At 36.6% G+C, this 21873-nt stretch overlaps 1 non-coding gene across 1 annotated transcript; it reads right to left on the bottom strand.

The window, feature by feature from the left end:
* Positions 1-524: 524 nt before the first annotated feature.
* Positions 525-632, bottom strand: LOC112787875 (small nucleolar RNA R71). The gene has a single exon (XR_003195262.1). It is a non-coding gene; the product is annotated as a small nucleolar RNA R71 (small nucleolar RNA).
* Between the last annotated feature and the right edge of the window lie 21241 nt (positions 633-21873).

The raw sequence follows: 21873 nt of genomic DNA, 5'->3' as shown, positions 1-21873 counted from the left end.
AGAACATTCTTGTTGAAGATGATCCTGAACCTAAAAGGACTCTAAAGAGGAAGCTAAGAGAAGTTAAAGCACAACACTCTGGAGAGGACCTTACAGAAATTTTCGAAAAAGAAGTAGGGATGGCAGCCAAAAATAACAACAATGGTGGAGATGCAAGGAAGGTGCTTGGTGACTTTACTGCACCAACTTCTAACTTCTATGAAAGAAGCATCTCAATTCCTACAATTGGAGCAAACAACTTTGAGCTTAAGCCTCAATTAGTTTCTCTAATGCAGCAGAATTGCAAGTTTCATGAACTTCCATTGGAAGATCCTCATCAGTTCTTAGCTGAATTCTTGCAAATCTGTGACACTGTTAAGACCAATGAGGTTAATCCTGAGGTCTACAGACTTATGCTTTTCCATTTTGCTGTAAGAGACAGAGCTAGGATATGGTTGGATTCACAACCTAAAGAAAGCCTAAACTCTTGGGAAAAGTTGGTCAATGCTTTCTTGGCCAAATTCTTTCCACCTCAAAAGATGAGCAAGCTCAGAGTAGAAGTCCAAACTTTCAGATAGAAGGAACGTGAATCCCTCTATGAAGCTTGGGAAAGATACAAGCAATTGATCAGAAGGTGTCCTTCTAACGTGCTTTCAGAATGGAGCATCCTATGTATATTCTATGATGGTCTATCTGAATTGTCCAAGATATCATTGGATCACTCTACTGGTAGATCTCTTCATCTGAAGAAAATACCTACAGAAGCCCAGGAACTCATTGAAATAGTTGCAAATAACCAGTTCATGTACACCTCTGAAAGAAATCCTGTGAATAATGGGATGACTCAGAAGAAAGGAGTTCTTGAGATTGACACTCTGAATGCCATATTGATCAGAATAAAATATTGACTCAGCAAGTCAATATGATTTCTCAGAATCTGACTGAAATGCAAGCTGCATCTGGCAGTACTAAAGAAGCTTCCTCTGAAGAAGAAGCTTATGACCTTGAGAACCCTGCAATGGAAGAGTTGAATTACATGGGAGAATCCTATGGAAACACCTATAATCCTTCATGGAGAAATCATCCAAATTTCTCATGGAAGGATCAACAGAAGCCTCAACAAGGCTTTAATAATAATCATCGTGGGAGAAATAGGTTTGGCAATAGCAAGCCTTTTCCATCATCTTCTGAGCAACAGATAGAGAATTCTAAGCAGAGCATCTCTGACTTAGCAACCATAGTCTCTGATCTATCTAAGACCACTCTCAGTTTCATGACTGAAACAAGGTCCTCCATCAGAAATTTGGAGGCACAAGTGGGCCAGTTGAGTAAAAGAGTTACTGAAATCCCTCTTAGTACTCTCCCAAGCAATACAGAAGAGAATCCAAAGAGAGAGTGCAAGGCCATAAATATACCCAACATGGCCGAAACTATAGAGGAGGAAGAGGTAGTGATTTCCAGTGAGGAAAACCTCAATGGACGTCCACTGACTACTAAGGAGTTTCCTAATGAGGAACCAAAGGAATCTGAGGCTCATAAAGAGACCATGGAGATTCCACTGAACTTACTGTTGCCATTCATGAGCTCTGATGAGTATTCTTCCTCTGAAGAAGATGAAGATATTATTGAAGAGCAAGTTGCTCAGTATCTAGGAGCAATCATGAAGTTGAATGCCAAGTTATTTGGTAATGAGACTTGGGAGGATGAACCTCCATTGCTCATCAATGAACTGAATGCTTTGGTTCAACTGAAATTACCTCAGAAGAAACCAGATCCCGGAAAATTCTTAATACCTTGTACTATAGGCACCATGACCTTTAAGAAGGCTCTGTGTGACCTTGGTTCAAGTATAAACCTCATGCCACTCTCTGTAATGGAGAAACAAGGGATCTTTGAGGTACAAGCTGCTAAATTCTCATTAGAGATGGCAGACAAATCAATGAAACAGGCTTATGGACTTGTAGAGGATGTCCTAGTGAAGGTTGAAGACCTGTACATCCTGCTGACTTCATAATCCTAGACACTGGAAAGGATGAAGGTGAATCCATTATCCTTGGAAGACCCTTCCTAGCCACAGCAAGAGCTGTGATTGATGTGGACAGAGGAGAGTTAGTCCTTCAATTGAATGAGGACTACCTTGTGTTTAAGGCTCAAGGATCTTCTTCTGTAACCATAGAGAGGAAGCATGGAAATTTTCTCTCAATACAAAGTCAAATAGAGCCCCCACACTCAACTTCTAAGTTTGGTGTTGGGAGGCCACCATTAAGCTCTGAGTCTCTGTGAAGCTCTCTAAGAGCTCACTGTCAAGCTATTGACATTAAAGAAACGCTTATTGGGAGGCAACCCAATGTTATTTAATTATATTTATTTATATTCCATTGTCATTTTATGTTTTCTTTAGGTAGATGATCATGTGGAGTCACAAAAATAACTGCAGAATTAAAGCAAAATAAAAAAAATAGCGTCAAAAACAGCATACCCTGGAGAACAGGCTTACTGGCGTTTAAACGCTAGTAAGGATAGCAGAATGGGCGTTTAACGCCTAGTCTGGCAGCATTCTGGGCGTTAAACGTCAGAAATGGCAGCCAAACTGGCGTTTAACACCAGAAAAGGGTGTCTGGTGTCTGGCTAGCGTTAAACGCCAGAAATGGCAGACAGACTGGCGTTTAACGCCAGAAAATGGTGTATGGCTGGCGTTAAACGCCAGAAAGGGGCAGCAGACTGGCTTTTAATGCCAAGAAAGGTAGCAGAGCTGGTGTTTAACGCCAGAAATGGCACACAGAGGGCGTTTAAATGCCAGAATAGTGCCGGGAGCAGAATTCCTTGACACCTCAGGATCTGTGGACCCCACAGGATCCCCACCTACCCCAACTCACTCTCTCTCTTCTTCACACCTCTTCCTAACACTCTTCCCAAAATATCCTTTACCAATCCCATCAATACCTCTTCCCCAAATATCATTCACCTATCAAATCCTACCCTCTTCCCCACAATCTCTTCACCATTCACATCCATCCATCATAAAACCCCACCTACCTCACCATTCAAATTCAAACCATTTCTCTCCCAAACCCAACCCCTCATACACGACTTCCCTCTCTCTCTTACCCTATAAATACCCCTCCTTACCACCTTCAATTTCATACATCATACACACTTAAACCCCCCTTGGCCGAATTCACTACTCCCCTCCATCTCCTCCATTTCTTCTTCTTCTCATCCTTTCTTTCTTCTTTTGCTCGAGGACGAGCAAACCTTTTAAGTTTGGTGTGGAAAAAGCTCTTCTTTTTGTTTTTCCATAACCATCAATGGCACCTAAGACCGAAGAAACCTCTAGAAAGAGGAAAGGGAAGGCAATTGCTTCCACCTCCGAGTCATGGGAGATGGAGAGATTCATCTCAAAGGTCCATCAAGACCACTTCTATGAAGTTGTGGCCAAGAAAAAGGTGATCCCCGAAGTCCCCTTCATGCTAAAAAAGAGTGAATATCCGAAGATCCGACATGAGATTCAAAGAAGAGGTTGGAAAGCTCTCACCAACCCCATCCAACAAGTCAGAATCTTAATGGTTCAAGAGTTTTATGCTAATGCATGGATCACTAAGAACCATGATCAAAGTATGAACCCGAACCCAAAGAATTGGCTCACAATGGTTCGGGGGAATTACTTGGATTTCAGTCCAAAAAATGTGAGGTTGGCATTTAACTTGCCAATGATGAGAGGAGATCCTCATCCTTTCACTAGAAGGGTCAACTTTGATCAAAGGTTGGATCAAGTCCTCATAGACATCTGTGTGGAAGGAGCTCAATGGAAGAGAGACTCAAGAGGCAAGCCGGTTCAATTAAGAAGGCTTGACCTCAAGCCCGTGGTTAGGGGATTGTTGGAGTTTATCCAACGTTCTATCATTCCTACTAGCAACCGGTCTGAAGTTACAATAGACTGCGCTATCATGATCCATAGTATCATTATTAGAGAGTAAGTAGAATTTCATGAGATCATATCTCTAGAACTCTACAAGGTGACGGACAAGCCCTCTACTTTAGCAAGGTTAGCCTTCCCTCATCTCATCTGTAACCTATGCAATTCAGCTGGAATTGTCATAGAGGGAGACATCCTCATTGAAGGAGACAAGCCCATCACTAAGAAGAGGATAGAGCAAACAAGAGAGCCCACTCATGGACCTCAACAAGAGCATGAGGAAGTTCTTCATCAAGAAATCCCTGAGATTCCTCAAGGGATGCACTTTCCTTCACACAACTATTGGGGGGTAAATCAACACCTCTTTAGGAAAATTAAGTTCCAACATGGAGCAACTAAGAGTGGAGCACCAAGAGCACTCCATCATCCTCCATGAAATCAGAGAGGACCAAAAGGCCATGAGAGAGGAGCAACAAAGGCAAGGAAGAGACATAGAGGAGCTCAAGCACTCAATAAGATCTTCAAGAGGAAGAACTAGCCGCCATCACTAAGGTGGACCCGTTCTTTAATTTTCTTGTTCTTATTTTTCTGTATTTCGGTTTTTATGCTTTATGTTTTGTCTATGTTTGTGTCTTTATTACATGATCATTAGTGTTTAGTGTCTATATCTTAAAGCTATGAATATCCTATGAATCCTTCACCTTTCTTAAATGGAAAAAATATTTTCTGAAAAAGAAAAAGGAGTACATGAATTTCGAATTCTATCTTAAAATTAGTTTAATTATTTTGATGTGGTGGCAATACTTTTTGTTTTCTGAATGAATGCTTGAACAGTGCATATTTTTGAATTTGTTGTTTATGAATGTTAAAATTGTTGGCTCTTGAAAGAATAATAAAAAAGGAGAAATGTTATTGACAATTTGAAAAATTATAAAATTAATTCTTGAAGCAAGAAAAAGCAGTGAAAAACAAAGCTTGCGAAAAAAAAAGAAAAAAATGGCGAAAAAAAATAAAGAAAAAAAGAAAAAAGAAAGAAAAAGAAAAAGCAAGCAGAAAAAGCCAATAACCCTTTAAACCAAAAGGCAAGGGTAAAAAAAGGATCCAAGACTTTGAGCATTAATGGATAGGAGGGCCCAAAGGAATAAAATCCTGGGCTAAGCGGCTAAACCAAGCTGTCCCTAACCATGTGCTTGTGGCGTGAAGGTGTCAAGTAAAAAGCTTGAGACTGAGCAGTTAAAGTCGTGGTCCAAAGCAAAAAAGAGTGTGCTTAAGAGCTCTGGGCATCTCTAACTGGGAACTCTAGCAAAGCTGAGTCACAATCTAAAAAGGTTCACCCAGTTATGTGTCTGTGGCATTTATGTATCCGGTGGTAATACTGGAAAACAAAATGCTTAGGGTCACGACTAAGACTCATAAAGTAGCTGTGTTCAAGAATCATCATACTGAACTAAGAGAATCAATAACACTATCTGAATTCTGAGTTCCTAATATGGATGCCAATCATTCTGAACTTCAAAGGATAAAGTGAGATGCCAAAACTGTTCAGAAGTAAAAAGGCTACTAGCCCTGCTCATCTAATTGGAACTAAGCTTCATTGATATTTTTGGAATTTATTGTATATTCTCTTCTTTTTATCCTATTTCATTTTTAGTTGCTTCGGGACAAGCAACAATTTATGTTTGGTGTTGTGATGAGCGGATAATTTATTCCCTTTTTGGCATTATTTTTACATAATTTTTAGTATGTTTTAGTTACTTTTTATTATATTTTTATTAGTTTTTATGAAAAAATCACATTTCTAGACTTTACTATGAGTTTGTGTATTTTTCTGTAAATTCAGGTATTTTCTGGCTGAAATTGAGGGACCTGAGCAAAAATCTGATTCAGAGACTAAAAAAGGACTGTAGATGCTGTTGGATTCTGACCCTCCTGCACTCGAAGTGAATTTTCTGGAGCTACAGAAGTCCAATTGGCGCGCTCTCAATTGCGTTGAAATGTAGACATCTTGGGCTTTCCATCAATATATAATAGTCCATACTTTGCCTGAGATTTGATGGCCCAAACTGGCGCTAAAAGCCAGCCAAAAACTTTCTGGAAACGCCAGAACTGGCACCAAAACTGAAGTTAAACGCCCAAACTGGCACCTAAGCTGGCGTTTAACTCCAAGAACAGCCTATGCACGTGAAAGCTTCAATGCTCAGCCCAAACACACACCAAATGGGCCCCGGAAGTGGATTTCTGCACTATATTCACTTAGTTACTTACTTTCTGTAAACCCTAGTAACTAGTTTAGTATAAATAGCACTTTTTACTATTGTATACTTTCAGACTTTATCATCTTTGAAACCCTTTTATGTTACATTTGGAGGCTGGCCTCACGGCCATGCCTAGACCTTTTTCACTTATGTATTTTCTACGGTGGAGTTTCTATACCCCATAGATTAAGGTGTGGAGCTCTGCTGTTCTTCATGAATTAATACAAGTACTATTATTTTTTCCTTCAATTCACGCCTACTTCTTCTCCAAGATATACTCTTGTACTTAATTCAGTTAAGTCAGAATGAAGGGGTGACCCGTGACAATCACCCACTATCTTCGTTACTCGCTTAGCCAAGATCCGCGTGCCTGACAACCACAAGCGGTCTACATGATATTCAACGTAGTCATTGGACGACAGCCGGAGTATATTCTCTTAGATATCTAATACACGGACCGAGTCTGTGAGATTAGTATCTTCGTGGTATAGGCTAGAACCAATTGGCAGCCATTCCTGAGATCCGGAAAGTCTAAACCTTGTCTGTGGTATTCCGAGTAGGATCTGGGAGGGGATGACTGTGACGAGCTTCAAACTTGCGAATGTTGGGCGCAGTGACAGTGTGCAAAAGGACAAGGGTCCTATTCCGACGCTAGTGAGAACTGACAGATGATTAGCTGTGCGGTAGCTGTACATGGTATTTTTCATCCGAGACGAGAAATCCGACAGTTGATTAGCCGTGCAGAGATCGTACCTGGTATTTTCATCCGAGAGGATCATACAGCTTGCCATGGAAAGGAGCACGCATGGTTGGAAGAATACAATAGGAAAGCAGAGGTTTAGAAGCAACAAAGAATCTCCAAACGCTTATCTGAAATTCCCACCAATGAATTACATAAGTATCTTTATTTTATTTTATGTTTTATTTATCTTTTAATTATCAAAACCCCATAACCATTTGAATCTGCCTGACTGAGATTTACAAGATGACCATAACTTGCTTCAAGCCGACAATCTCCGTGGGATCAACCCTTACTCACGTAAGGTTTATTACTTGGACGACCCAATGCACTTGCTGGTTAGTTGTGCAGAGTTGTGAAAAGTGTGAATCACAATTTTGTACACCATGGGGGCGGGGGACGGGGGCATGTCCCCGCCTCCCATAGGCACCCGTTGCCATCCCTAACCTTGTCCTTGGGTTCTTAGGAGGCTTCTTAAAATATTTTCCAAAAATAAAAAATAAAAATAAACTTGTAGACATTTTACTGAATATAAGAAACTAATTTCATAAATAAAGAAAGAAAAATGTTAGGAGGCCATTAGAATTTATTGTTTTTGGCCATCACTTAGTCATCAATTCAATTCTTTTAGTCTAGTAATCCAACAACATACTTTATCTATAACTTTAAACATTGATGACTAAATGAGGGTAAAAAATAATAAATTTTGATGGTCATCTAGTATTCTTTATAAAGAAATTCTATGCTGTAAATAGCCTAAACGGACCTTATCCCAACTTTGAGACAGAGACGATATAGAGCAATATTATGTGATTAACAAATATTATTATTTTTTATCAGCACTTTGCCAATAATAATTTGCACTCATATTTATAGATGTTTTGCACACAAGAAACATATAATTTGTATATATAAAATTTATCAGAGTTTTACACACATGAATTAATACAATTTATACTCACGTTTTTCAGAATTTACACACATAAATTAGTAAAATTTATTTGTTAAAAATAATTTAATATTTATATTAGTCAAATAATAACAAAAAATACTAAAAATTACTAATCTCCAAAAATTTCTCACATATATTCACAAAAGTATTTGTTTGCTGTTTTATTTTTATTTTTTATGTTTTTTTTTTTAAATTCTATATATGAAGTCACATGGCCAACACGAAGTCTTTCTATGATAATATGAATTTTGGAATGGTTTGATCTCCATTTTATATGATCTGAATAATAGAGTGAAACCCAACGAAAGTGAAATTTAAATGAACATATCTTTAACCTTGGAAGAAATGTCTATTAAATTGTATGTACTAATATTTTTCTTTTTTTTGTTTTAATAAAAAAATCGTACTCGTGAACTAACAAATAAAAATTAAAAAGGTGTTAAACTATGTCATTAATTATTATCATAATTGACAGAAAATTATACCATCGATACATACAAATTGTTTTCTAACTTTTTTTTTTATTAATTTTATAAAAATATTTAAAATATTGATTATCAAAGTAGAAAAAAAAAGTGACAAATCATGGTATGTGATTAATACGTTAAATATCACTATATGTTGTGATAAGAATGAAGGATGTGAATGCCAATTTTTAAGAGAATCACATTAAATGAAAGTTGAAAAATAAATACTTTATGTATGTATAAATAGGGCATATATACACGAACAATCAATAAAATTTTCTCTTTCCCTCGTATACTGCTAACACACTCTTCTCTCTCTTTATATTTTTTTATTTTATATTTGTTACCTCTTTCTTATTTATTTATTTAGTTATTTTATAACACGTTATCAGCACGGGACTCTGATAAAATTTTAGGAAGACTCCAGGTAACCAATTTTTATTATGTCGAATCTCTCTCATCTTGAATTTAATGTTCTTGATATATCTGGAAACAATTATTTATCTTGGATACTTGATGCTAAAATCCATGCATCTTGATTCAATGGATCTTGGAGATACCATTAAGGCTGAAAATAATACATCCCAAAAGGATAAAGCCAAAGCCAAGATTTTCCTTCTTGACGAAGGATTGAAAAACGAATATCTCACATTAAAAGATCATGATCTGTGGAAAGACCTTGAAGAAAGGTACAATCATTAAAAGACGGTGATACTTCATCAAGCCCAATATGTTAGAGAAAACTTTCTCGACCTTCCATGCCTCGAATGTGCTCTTGCAGCAGCAGTATCGAGAAAAAGGGTTAAAAATATTTTAAGTTAATTTTTTGCCTTCTTGTTGATGAACGCAACAATGAGTTGCTCTTAAAAAATCATGAAGCGCGCCCAACTGGCGCCGCCCCATTTTTTGAAGTAAATGCGGCAAGTCATTACCCCAGAAGAGGTAAATGGCAAGGTTTTAGTAACATGAAAAATTATGGAAGGAATTGGAATTATGTTCACAAGAAAGGATCTCACTAGAAGTTGGATAAAGAAAGAAACTCTGGGCAAAATAAATCAACAGAGGATAAGTGTTTCCGTTGTGGTGGAAAGGGCCATTGGTCGCATACCTGTCGTACTCCAAGGCACCTAGTCGGTCTTTATCAAGTATCTTTGAAAAAGGATGACAAAGGAAAGGAAAAAAATTTTGTTTCAAATGATGAAAATTCCACCACTCATTATGATGTATCTAATTTCTTTGAGAATCTTGAAGGAAATATTGGCTATTTGATCAATGATGAAATAGTTTAATATATGTGTTTAAGTATTCATGTGAATAATTTTTCTGTACATGTACTTTTACTCATATTATTATTATTATTATTATTATTATTATTATTATTATTATTATTATTATTTGTATTTGAAGAAAAATGGTAAGGACATATTATGAAGATGTATGCCTTGCTGATAGTGCAAGTTCGCACACCATTCTCAAAAGTGATATATATTTTACCCATCTTGTGTCAAAAGAAGAATATGTTAATACTATTATTGGCTCAGGCAATGTGATAGAAGGCTCCAGAAGAGCTATAATTTTATTTCGCGGAGGAACAAAATTTTTAATAAATAATGCACTATTGTCTACTAAGTCTCTAAGGAACTTATTGAGTTTTAAAGATATTCGCCAAAATGAATATCATATTGAGACTATGAATGAGGGAGGTCATGAGTACTTATGTATCACAACTCATGATTTAAATAAAAATGTTATATTAGAAAAGTTACCCTTACTGTCATCTGGATTATATTATACCAAGATTAGTGCAATTAAATCACATGCCATTGTAAATCAGAAGTTTACTAACCCAAATGAATTCATAACTTGGCACGACCGATTGGGTCATCCGGGAACAACCATGATGCGGAGAATTATTAAAAACTCCCATGGACATTCACTAAAGAACCAGAAGATTCTTAAATTTAGTGAATTTTGTTGTGCTGCATGTTCTCAAGGGAAGTTAATTTTAAGGCCATTACCAGTAAAGATTGGATTTAAATCTCCTGAATTCCTAGAAAGGATTCAAGACAATATATGTGGACCTATTCATCTACCATGTGGATCTTTTAGATATTTTATGGTTCTAATAGACGCGTTGATAAAACCCATTTTTAGGGTTTATCTTGTGCTTAATTTAGGGGATTTTATGACATTTTACCCACATTTATTCAACGAAATACTATGGTTTCATGATTGTCTCCTAATTTGTGCTCAAGTGTGAAAACATGCTATTTAGGCCCTTAATTGCCAATTTTGATTCACCTTTGATTCCATTAGATGCCTTGATATGTTTGTTAGTGAATTCAGATTTGGAAAGGCTAGGGATGGATCAAAGGAATGAAGAGGAAAAGCATGCAAGTGGAGAACTCGTGAAGAAACAAGGATTTGGGATGCTGAGATCGACGCGCAGGCGCAGCAAACACGCACGCGTGAAATGATGAGGTCGCATGGTGACGCGTACACGTACACGGCGCGTACGCGTCGATACTCGCACGTGACTCACTTAAAGGCAAAACGCTGGGGTCGAATTCTGGGCTTCCCAGGCCCAAATCCAACTCACCTCTGATGCTATTTAACCCAAGGACTGAAGGAGAATCACAACTTTTGAACCATTAGTTTAGTTTTAGTTTAGTTTTGGAGGAAAAGTTAGTTTCTAGAGAAAGAAGCTCCCTCTTCTCTCTAGAATTAGGATTAGGATTAGGTTTTAGTTCTCTTCTCTTAGATCTAGATCTACTTCTACTCTTGCTTCAATTTTTCTTTTGCTTTATGAATTCTTATGTAGATCTCTATTTCTCTTTCAATGCAATTTATGATTTCCATGATTTTTCATGTTTGATTTGGTTTTCTATTATGGATCTCTTGTCATTGTAGTTAGATCTCTCTTTACTTCTTGCAATTCATGTGTTTACCTTTATTGTCTTTTATGTGTTTGATGAAATGCTTCTTTTAGTTATGAATTAGATTTTGTTCCTCTTGGCCTAGGTAGAGTAATTAGTGACTCTTGAGTTATCTAATGCCTTTGTTGATTGGTAATTAGAAGTTACTAATTGACTTGAATACCACTAAAGCTAGTCTTTCCTTTGGGAGTTGGCTAGGACTTGTGGAATCAAGTTAATTCATCCACTTGACTTTCCTCCATGGTTAGAGGTTAACTAAGTGGGAGCAATGGACAATTGTTATCACAATTGAGGAGGATAACTTGGATAGGACTTCTAGTTCTCATACTTTGCCAAGAGCTTTGTTAGTTGTTAGTTTAATTCCTTTACCATTTATATTTCTTGTCTCTTAATTCGAAAACCCCAAACATAACTCATAACCAATAATAAGGACACTTTGTTGCAATTCCTAGGGAGAATGACCCGAGGTTTGAATACTTCGGTTATAATTTTAGGGGTTTGTACTTGTGACAAACAATCTTTTGTATGAAAGGATTATTGTTAGTTTAGAAACTATACTTGCAACGAGATTTCATTTATGAATTCTAAACCGTCAATATTCCATTCATTAAAATGGTGCCGTTGCCGGAGAATTGCAATGGTGTTGTGTTATTGGTTATTGTATATATGTGAATATTGTGAATAGCTTGATTTTGGAATTGCTTGTTAGTTTTTGCTAGCTTTAGAACTTTGTTTCATTCTTTCTTATTAGCTTTTGTTTCTATTTTCTCTTGCTACTATGAATTCTCACCCATTTGGCTATGAGTTTGGTTCAAATTATGTTGTAGGAAATAATAATTTCAATGATAACAGGCATCAATGATGGGATAATCAAAGGTGGGAGGAGCCATATGCATATGATCAATCCTCATGGCAACAACCTCCACCAACACACTATGAACAAGAGCCATTCTATAATGCATACCAATCAAATGGCTATGGTGAATCTCCTTGTGACTTTCAAGAACCACCACCATATGCCTATGAACCATACCCTCAACATAGTCCTCAACCATACTCACAAGCCCCTTTTTACCAAACACCTCCATATGACCCTAACCCTTATCCACCATACTAACCACCTTATGAACCATATGAACCATACATGGAACTACCATTCCAATATCAATACTCCCAAGAACCACCTCAATATACACCACCACACCCTTACCAAGAAGAACCACCTTCCTATTATGAACCATTTATCCAAGACAATGAACCCTCTTATCCACCTCAATCCTCAATGGATGAAACCCTTGGCCTTATACTTCAAGGGCAAGAAGAGATGCAAAGGGAGACACTAGAATTTGTGGCTACCTTGACCGAGGTAGTAAGCCGATTAGCCTCCCAATGCTTGAGTACTCAAAGCACTCCCATGGTCACATGTGGAGAATCAATTGAAGAGCAAAGCATGGGGGAGAGATTGGAAACTCCGGTGGAGAAGGAGGAATGCTATGTTATGTTAGAGCAATTGGAGGAGCCTATGATCATTGAAGAAAAGGAAGAAGTGGTTGAAGATTTAGGAGATGCGGAACCTCTATGGGAAGCTAAAATCATAGAAAATTCCTCCAAGAAGATTGAATTTGATGTTGAAGAGGAGAGTGCACGACCTCCAAAACAATTGTTGAATGAAGACTTGGAAGGAATGAAGAAAGAGTTGAGTTCCCATGGTGATGAAGATCATGCATCAACCCTCCTTGGTGGTGAATCCTTTGAGTTGGAAGAACCTTCTCCCGATGAGATAGGAAGCAATGTGGAGGTAGATCTCTCTCAACCTCCCATTTATGATTTGAGTGATGGAGAAGAGTTAGATGAAATTGATGAACAAAGAATTGAAATTGAAGAAGTTTATGAAGAGGTGGAGGTAACCAAGGAAGAACACAAGGGAGTGGAGCTAGCAAGCATATTGGAAACACCTCTCCCCAAGCCATCACCATCCATTCTTTCATTCAAGTAGGTAAATCTCTTGTCCTTAAGCTTTATCATTCCCCTTGAATATGGTTTACTTGAAACAGATGGTCAACTTAAAAAAATTTGTGCCTTTAGAGCAAAAGGGAGATGGTTAGTGGTTGGCAATTTAAATCAAAGTTCATGAGGGTGACATGTTCAAAGCTTAATAGCAAGGGTTGGTATAGAGCTAGATTGCTTGGGTCTAGGAGAATATTTGGTCGCTTAAATGAGAATTCTAAGGTTATGCCACTCGGATAGATTAATGATGATCAACTTCAAGACATGTGTGAAAATAAAGTGTGGGATCCCGGATTACAAGAAGAGGATCAACTTTGGGAGCCCCAAGCTTGTGAAGAACTCCATCAAGACTTGGTGCAACTCATGAAAAATCTTGGGGCACAATGGAGAACCAAGAATTGGTGAGAGTTTAAGATGAATTTAAGCACAAGCCACCTTGAGAGGAGCTCCCCATAAGTCCAACTTAAGGACAATAAACAAAAGTGCTAGGTGAGAGACACCCCACCATGGTAAAATCTTTCCTTTTTCTCTTTTGTAAATATTGGTAGAATTAGTGTAATTTCATGTTTTGTTGGATTTGTTTAGTTTATTTGGTAGTTTAGTAGGGTAAATAAGGTTTTATGGTGTTTTGCTAGCTGTTTGGAGGTTTGGAATGCTTGGTTTGGTGCAAAAATATGATAAATTTTAAAAAACAGAGTATCAACCCACGCGCACGCATGCTCCACGTGTACGCGTGCATCAAGCATTTTCGACCTTCCACGCGCACGCGTCATGCACGCGTATGCGTGGATTGCAGATTTTCACCTCCCAGCCAAAAAAACCCGAGAGTTGCGCCTGCTCTGTGCGAACATTGAGCCTGAAGAACAAATCAACCCACGCGTAAGCGTGGAGGACGCGCACGTGTCCCCTCTTTGGTTTGCCATGCACGCGTACGCATGACCCACACGTACGCATCGCGTCCATTTCACCTCAATCCACGCGCACGCATGATAGACGCGTACGCGTGGATGACCTTCCTTCATCATCTCCTTTTCTTCTCTTCTTTCCATCTCTTTCCTTCTCCTTTCTTCTTCCCTTCTCCTACCCCTCATCCAACACTTCCAAACACCATTTATAACCATTTAGGTAGTTCGTTAGTTAGTTTAATTTTCATTTCATTTTCTCTTTTTCATTATAAGTGTTGGATTATTGATTTTGTTTACTATATATTGCTGCTTATTATTAGCTGAATGCTATTTTAGCATAAATATTTTTGGATGATCATTGTTGGATTCTTTTGTTGAGGTTCCAATTCATTACTTGGTTTTGAAATTTTCATGCTCATTTTTGTGAATACCAAGTGAATGAGAATTGCCTCCGAGCTTTTGAATCTTTTGAATTACATGATTTGGCCACCATGTGATTTGAATCCTATTCTTTCATTAGGCAATTTCTTGATGGATGATGTTGTACATTTACCTCAATGCATTGTACTTCATGATCATATGCATCCATGTGTTTAGCTTGAATGCTCTCATGCCTCTTTATTGCTTGTTTGAGTATCCTAACCTAGAAGTTTAGAGCATTTCAAGCACATTAGGATGAGTAACGTGTATGCCTTTTTTGTGACATCGCTTTTTAGGCTAGCGTGTGTTCTAAAAGGCGCCCAATTTAGAATTCACATACCTACTTTCCTTAATGTCACACTGATTAACTCACTCAATTCTAGTAGTTTTTACCTCATTCCAACAATGTATGCTTCCTTGCTTTTGTATTTTCTCCTCTTATGGTGTTATTTTCTATTTTTCATGAACGATGCACCACAAGCAAACATGGAAGCGGAAGAAAGAACAAGCAGCAACCGGTTGATCTACCAGCTGAAGGTAGCAACTCGAAGAGTCGTCGTACCCCCTTGCTCATGTTTGAGTGCACCAAGGACGGTGCAAACTTTTAAGTGTAGGGAGGTCGTCCGACCGTTCGGCACTTTTGGGTGACAAGTTTCTAATCTCAACACTTTTTTATTTCATTTTTAGGTTTTTTAGGATTTTTAGTTGCATCTTCTTATTTTGCATATATATACACAATAAGCTTAGTCAAAATAATGAGATTTTTCAAGGATTTTATCTATAGGGCACCCCAATTGATTTGAGTAAAAACTTTTCATAGAACTTGCTTGAATTATATATCTTGTAGAACATGTTTTGAGCTAAGAACACACAACCTTGTGAGACTTGAGCCTAATTGTGTGGTTAAATCTTATAACCACTTATCTTCCTTCTTGTGTGCATTATTCTCTTCCTATGATTGTAATATTTGATTTGTTTGATTCTTTATGTCCATTATTTTGTGTATTCATGCACTTATATGATTAAGGCCATCATTTCATTTAGCTCACTTACCCGAATAGCCTTACCTTTTATCTTCCATTGTTAGCCAACTTTGAGCCTACGATTAACCCACTTTTTTCTTTAATTTAGCACATTACAAGCCGTAAAGTGAAAAATAATAAATGTCCTTAATTTGAATCTTTGATTAGCTTAGGCTAGTGAGTGTGTATCATTCAAGTGTAGGAAAATTTGGGACATTGGTTGAGAAAAAGGGTGTGTTTTGTATTTCTATTGTAGATATTGGGAATTGGGTACATACTCATGTATTAACCAAATGTTAAATCTTATGCATTGATGTTCTTGTATATAGAAAAAAAATAAGAAAAAAAAAGAGAAAAAAATATGGAAAAGAAAAGAAAAAAATAGAAAAGAAAGAAAAAGAAATAAAAAGGGGACAAAATACCCCAAAGTTAAGCTCAATAATAATCAATGTATAAGTATTGTGAAATGAAAAGAAAATGCATGAGTATGTGAAAAGTGAAGAATGGGTAGTTAGGTTAGAACTTAATTGTATAGGATGTCATGGGTTAGGTGGGAAATCTAAGCTTATCAAAGATTCAAATTTCAAGTCCACTTGACCAAATATGCATCCTACCTTAACCCTAGCCCCATTACAACCTATGAAAAGACCCCATGATATTTGTATGCATGCATGAAATATTTGTTGATTGTTAGATGAAAAATAAATATTGAAAATCATGATTAGGAGAGAATTGAGTGAATCAACCCTAAATACTTGAGCGACTAGAGTGCAAACACTTCCGGTGAGGGTTCGATTACTCAATTACATGTTTCCACCTATGATCATCACGTTTCTTGCAAGTTTGTAAAAATATTTAATAACTCAATTCGATTGTGGATTTGATTTAAGTGCTAACCCTTGGCCCTTGTGCCTATATATGTTCTCTTGGGAATTGATTTATTTTGACCAAGCAATTACATTCATATAGATAGTTGCATGTAGGTAGATTGTATTTAGTTAGTTTTCATTGAATAAATGTTGATACCTTGTTTTTTTCTTGATTTTAGCATGAGGACATGCTATGGTTTAAGTGTGGGGAGGTTGATAAACCCCATTTTTAGGGTTTATCTTGTGCTTAATTTAGGAGATTTTATGACCTTTTACCCACATTTATTCAACGAAATAGCATGGTTTCATGATTGTCTCCTAATTTTTGCTTAAGTGTGAAAACATGCTTTTTAGACCCTTAATTGCCAATTTTGATTCACCTTTGATTCCACTAGATGTCTTGATATGTTTGTTAGTGAATTCAGATTGGAAAGGCTAGGGATGGAGAACAAGTGGAGAACTCATGAAGAAACAAGGATTTGGGATGCTGAGATTGACGCGCAGGCGCAGCAGACGCGCACGCGTGAAATGATGAGGTCGCATGGCGACGCGTACGCGTGCATGACGCGTACGCGTTGAAGCAAAATGTCAAGCGACGCGTACGCGTACATGGCGCGTACGCGTCGATGCTCGCACGTGACTCACTTAAAGGCGAAACGCTGGGGGCGAATTCTGGGCTTCCCAGGCCCAAATCCAATTCACCTCTGATGCTATTTAACCCAAGGATTGAAGGGGAATCACAACTTTTGAACCATTAGTTTAGTTTTAGTTTAGTTTTGGAGGGAAAGTTAGTTTCTAGAGAGAGAAGCTCTCTCTTCTCTCTAGAATTAGGATTAGGATTAGGTTTTAGTTCTCTTCTCTTAGATCTAGATCTACTTCTACTCTTGCTTCAATTTTCCTTTTGCTTTATGAATTCTTATGTAGATCTCTATTTCTCTTTCAATGCAATTTATGATTTCCATGCTTTTTCATGTTTGATTTGGTTTTCTATTATGGATCTCTTGTCATTGTAGTTAGATCTCTCTTTACTTCTTGCAATTCATGGGTTTACCTTTATTGCCTTTTATGTGTTTGATGAAATGCTTCTTTTAGTTATGAATTATATTTTGTTCCTCTTGGCCTAGGTAGAGTAATTAGTGACTCTTGAGTTATCTAATGCCTTTGTTGATTGGTAATTATTAGAAGTTGCTAATTGACTTGAATGCCACTAAAGCTAGTCTTTCCTTTGGGAGTTGGCTAGGACTTGTGGAATCAAGTTAATTCATCCACTTGACTTTCCTTCATGGTTAGAGGTTAACTAAGTGGGAGCAATGAACAATTTTTATCACAATTGAGGAGGATAACTAGGATAGGACTTCTAGTTCTTATACTTTGCCAAGATCTTTGTTAGTTGTTAGTTTAATTCCTTTACCATTTATATTTCTTGTCTCTTAACCCCAAACATAACTCATAACCAATAACAAGGACACTTTGTTGCAATTCCTAGGGAGAATGACCCGAGGTTTGAATACTTCGGTTATAATTTTAGGGGTTTGTACTTGTGACAAACAATCTTTTGTATGAAAGGATTATTGTTGGTTTAGAAACTATACCTGCAACGAGATTTCATTTGTGAATTCTAAACCATCAATATATTTCATTCATTACGCATCTTCGAGATGGTCACATGTGTGCTTATTATCTTCTCGCAATCTGGCGTTTGCGAGATTACTTGCTAAAATTATTCGATTAGAAGCACAATTTCTAGAAAATCAAATCAAAGCAATTCGTCTTGATAATGCTGGTGAATTTACTTCCCAAGATTTTGATACTTATCGTATGGCTAATGGAATAAGTGTTGAACATCCAGTAGCTTATGTTCATACACAAAATGGGTTAGTAGAATCACTTATTAAACACCTCCAATTAATTGCTAGACCCTTACTTATGAGAACAAATCTCCCGACCTCGGTTTGAGGGCATGCTATTTTACATGCAGCATCACTTATTCGTTTGCGACCAACGAGTTACCATCAGTTCTCTCCTTTGTAATTAGCTTTTGGCCAGCAGCCAAATGTTTCCCATTTAAGAATATTTGGGTGTGCGATATATGTTCCCATTGTACCACCTTCTCGCACTGAAATGGGACCTCAAAAAAAATTGAAAATATATGTTGGATATGATTCTCCCTCTATAGTGAGGTATCTCGAGATACAAACTGGAGATGTATTTAAAGCCCAGTTTGCAGAATGTTATTTTGATGAATCAAAATTTTCAACATTAGAGGGAGAGAATAAGCTTTCTGAAAAGGAACTTAATTGGAAAGCATCATCTTTGATGCATTTAGATCCTCGATCAAGGCAATGTGAACTATAAGTTTGAAAGATTATACATTTGCAAAGAATAGCAAATGAATTGCCTAATGCATTTTCTGATACAAAGAGTATAACCAAATCTTATATACCAGCGAAAAATGCCCCAATTCGAATTGATGACCCAGTAGGACAAATAGCCACTGAAGCAAATTCACGCCAGAAGCGTGGCAGGCCTGTCGGTTCCAAAGACAAAAATCTTCAAAAAAGAAAAGAGGTAAATACGATTTCTGTTGAAAAAGACATAGTAGAGACACCTGTAGTTGTCCAAAATTTTGATATAGTTTTAACGCCAAAAGATGTTCAGATACCTGAAAATTGTGAAAATGACGAGATCTCGATAAATTATGTCTTTACAGGAGAGAAATGGGACCGAAATAAGACAATTGTCAATGAAATATTTGCATATAATATGGCATTAAATATCATGCATGAAAGTAAGCATCTTGAGCCAAGATCAGTCAAAGAATGTCGACAAAGGAATGATTGGCCAAAATGGGAGGAAGCCATGAAGGTTGAGTTAGACTCACTTGTAAAACGTGAAGTCTTTAACCTATAGTCCGTACACCAGAAGATGTAAAACCTGTTGGATACCGATGGGTATGTGAGAAAACAAAATGAGAAAAATGAAGTTGTGCGCTACAAAGCCCGACTTGTGGCACAAGGTTTCTCACAAAGGCCCGGTATAGATTATGAAGAAACATATTTTCCTGTAGTGGATGTGATAACATTGCGTTATTTGGTCAGTTTATCCACATATCATAAACTACATATGCATTTAATGGATATGGTAACAGCCTACTTATACGGCTCATTAGATCGTGATATCTATATGAAAACCCCTGAAGGGCTGAAGATATCTAAACCATCCAATGAATATTCGCAGGGATTATACTCAGTCAAATTGCAAAGATCTTTATATGGTCTCAAGCAATATGGACGAATGTGGTATAATCGTCTTACTGAGTATCTGGCCAGAAACGGATTCAAGAATGATGATATTTGCCCATGTGTTTTCATAAAGAAATCTGCATCGGGATTCATTATAATTGCTGTGTACGTTAATGATTTAAATATCATTGGAACTTCTGAAGAGATTACAACAATTATTAAAACTCTAAAAGAAGAGTTTGAGATGAAAGATCTTGGAAAGACTAAATTTTGTCTTGACCTGCAGATCGAGCATACAAAAAATGGGATCTTTATTCATTAAACAACATACACAGAAAAGATCTTGAAAAGATTTTATATGAATAAGTCGCATCCATTAAGTACCCCAATGATTGTAAGATCTTTGGATGTGGAAAAAGACCAATTCCGTCCTAAGGAAGAAAATGAAGATATCCATGGTCCTGAAGTACCATACTTAATGCTATTGGAGCGCTAATGTATCTTGCTAATAATACAAGACCTGAGATATCATTTGCTGTGAATTTACTAGCAAGATATAGTTCCTCTCCAACAAGAAGACATTGGAATGGAATCAAACATATATTTCAATATCTTCATGGAACGGTTGATATGGAATTGTTTTATCCCTATGGATCCAAGTCACAACTAGTTGGCTATGCAGATGTTGGATACTTGTCTGATCCACATAAAGGGAGATCTCAAACAGGATACCTGTTCACATATGGTGGAACAGATATATCATGGAGGTTCACGAAACAGACGATTGCTGCAACATCCTCTAATCATGCCGAAATACTAGCGATTCATGAAGCAAGTCGCGAGTGTTTTTGGCTCAGGAGTTTGATCCAAAATATTTTGTCATCATATGGACTGATTGATCATAAGATAGCTCCAACTGTCTTGTTTAAAGATAATACATCATGTATTGCTCAACTTAAGAGCGGATATATCAAAGGCGATAGAACAAAACATATTTCTCCCAAATTTTTCTTCACTCATGATCTTCAAAATCAAGGGACAATTGATGTCCAGCAGATCCGCTCAAGTGATAATCTGGCAGATTTATTCACAAAGTCACTCTCAAAATTCTCTTTTGAAAGATAGGTATATCAGATTGGGATGCGCCGATTTCGAGACATTAAATGATGTCGATAAGAGGGGGAGACTGTACTCTTTTTTTCTTGGTCAGGTTTTTTTCCATTGGGTTTTTCTTAACAAGGTTTTTAATGAGGCAGTCCCCATCACAAAGGATATTGTACTCTTTTTCCTTCACTAAAGTTTTTTCCCATTGGGTTTTTCTTTAGTAAGGTTTTAACGAGACATAATCCTAAATAGTCATCCAAAAGAGAGTGTTGTGATAAGAATGAAGGATGTAGATGCCCATTTCCAAGAGAATCACATTAAATAAAGGTTGAAAAATAAACACTTTATGCATATATAAATTAAATAGGACATGATCTGAGGCTATATATACATGAACAATCAATAAAATTCTCTCTCAATAAAACTCTCTCTCTCTCTCTCTCTCTCATATACTACCAACACACTCTTCTCTCTCTTTATATTTTTTTATTTTATATTTATTATCTCTTCCTTATTTATTTATTTAATTATTTCATAACACTATACTCTTGCTTTAGTAATTTACATGTTTTACGTAACTGCATTGACTAATACATAGAACTTTTAATAGAAAATTCCACATATAAAAACAAAGAATAAAGCTCGAACATATTTGTGGTGTTTGGACTGCAACTCCCCACATGAAGCTGAAATTTCAAATGTGAATTGATCATTTCGCACTAAAAAATTCCTGCATGACGTGATAGCACTTAATTTCCACTAAAGCATTGAATAGTCTATGGGGAATTTTCCAACTCGTGTTTTCCGTTCAAATTTGATTATAATAAAGATTTACCTATAATGTGTTCTTAAAATACATGTCAAGATTACAATGGAATTAATAATTAAATTAGTTTTTAAAAAATTACTAAAATAAATTATTTTTTAAATTTATTTTTAAAAGATTTTATTAATTAATTTTTTTATTGAGTTAATAAAATTAAATTAATCTCTAAAAAATAAATCATTTTTTAAATTCATTTTTAAAAGATTTTATCAATTATTTTTTTATATCCTTTTA

Source organism: Arachis hypogaea, chromosome 20 (genome assembly GCF_003086295.3).
Source record: "Arachis hypogaea cultivar Tifrunner chromosome 20, arahy.Tifrunner.gnm2.J5K5, whole genome shotgun sequence".
NCBI classification, from domain to species: Eukaryota; Viridiplantae; Streptophyta; class Magnoliopsida; order Fabales; family Fabaceae; genus Arachis; species Arachis hypogaea.
Note: the sequence above shows the minus strand (reverse complement) of the source record. Positions and strands in the feature narration are given on the sequence as shown.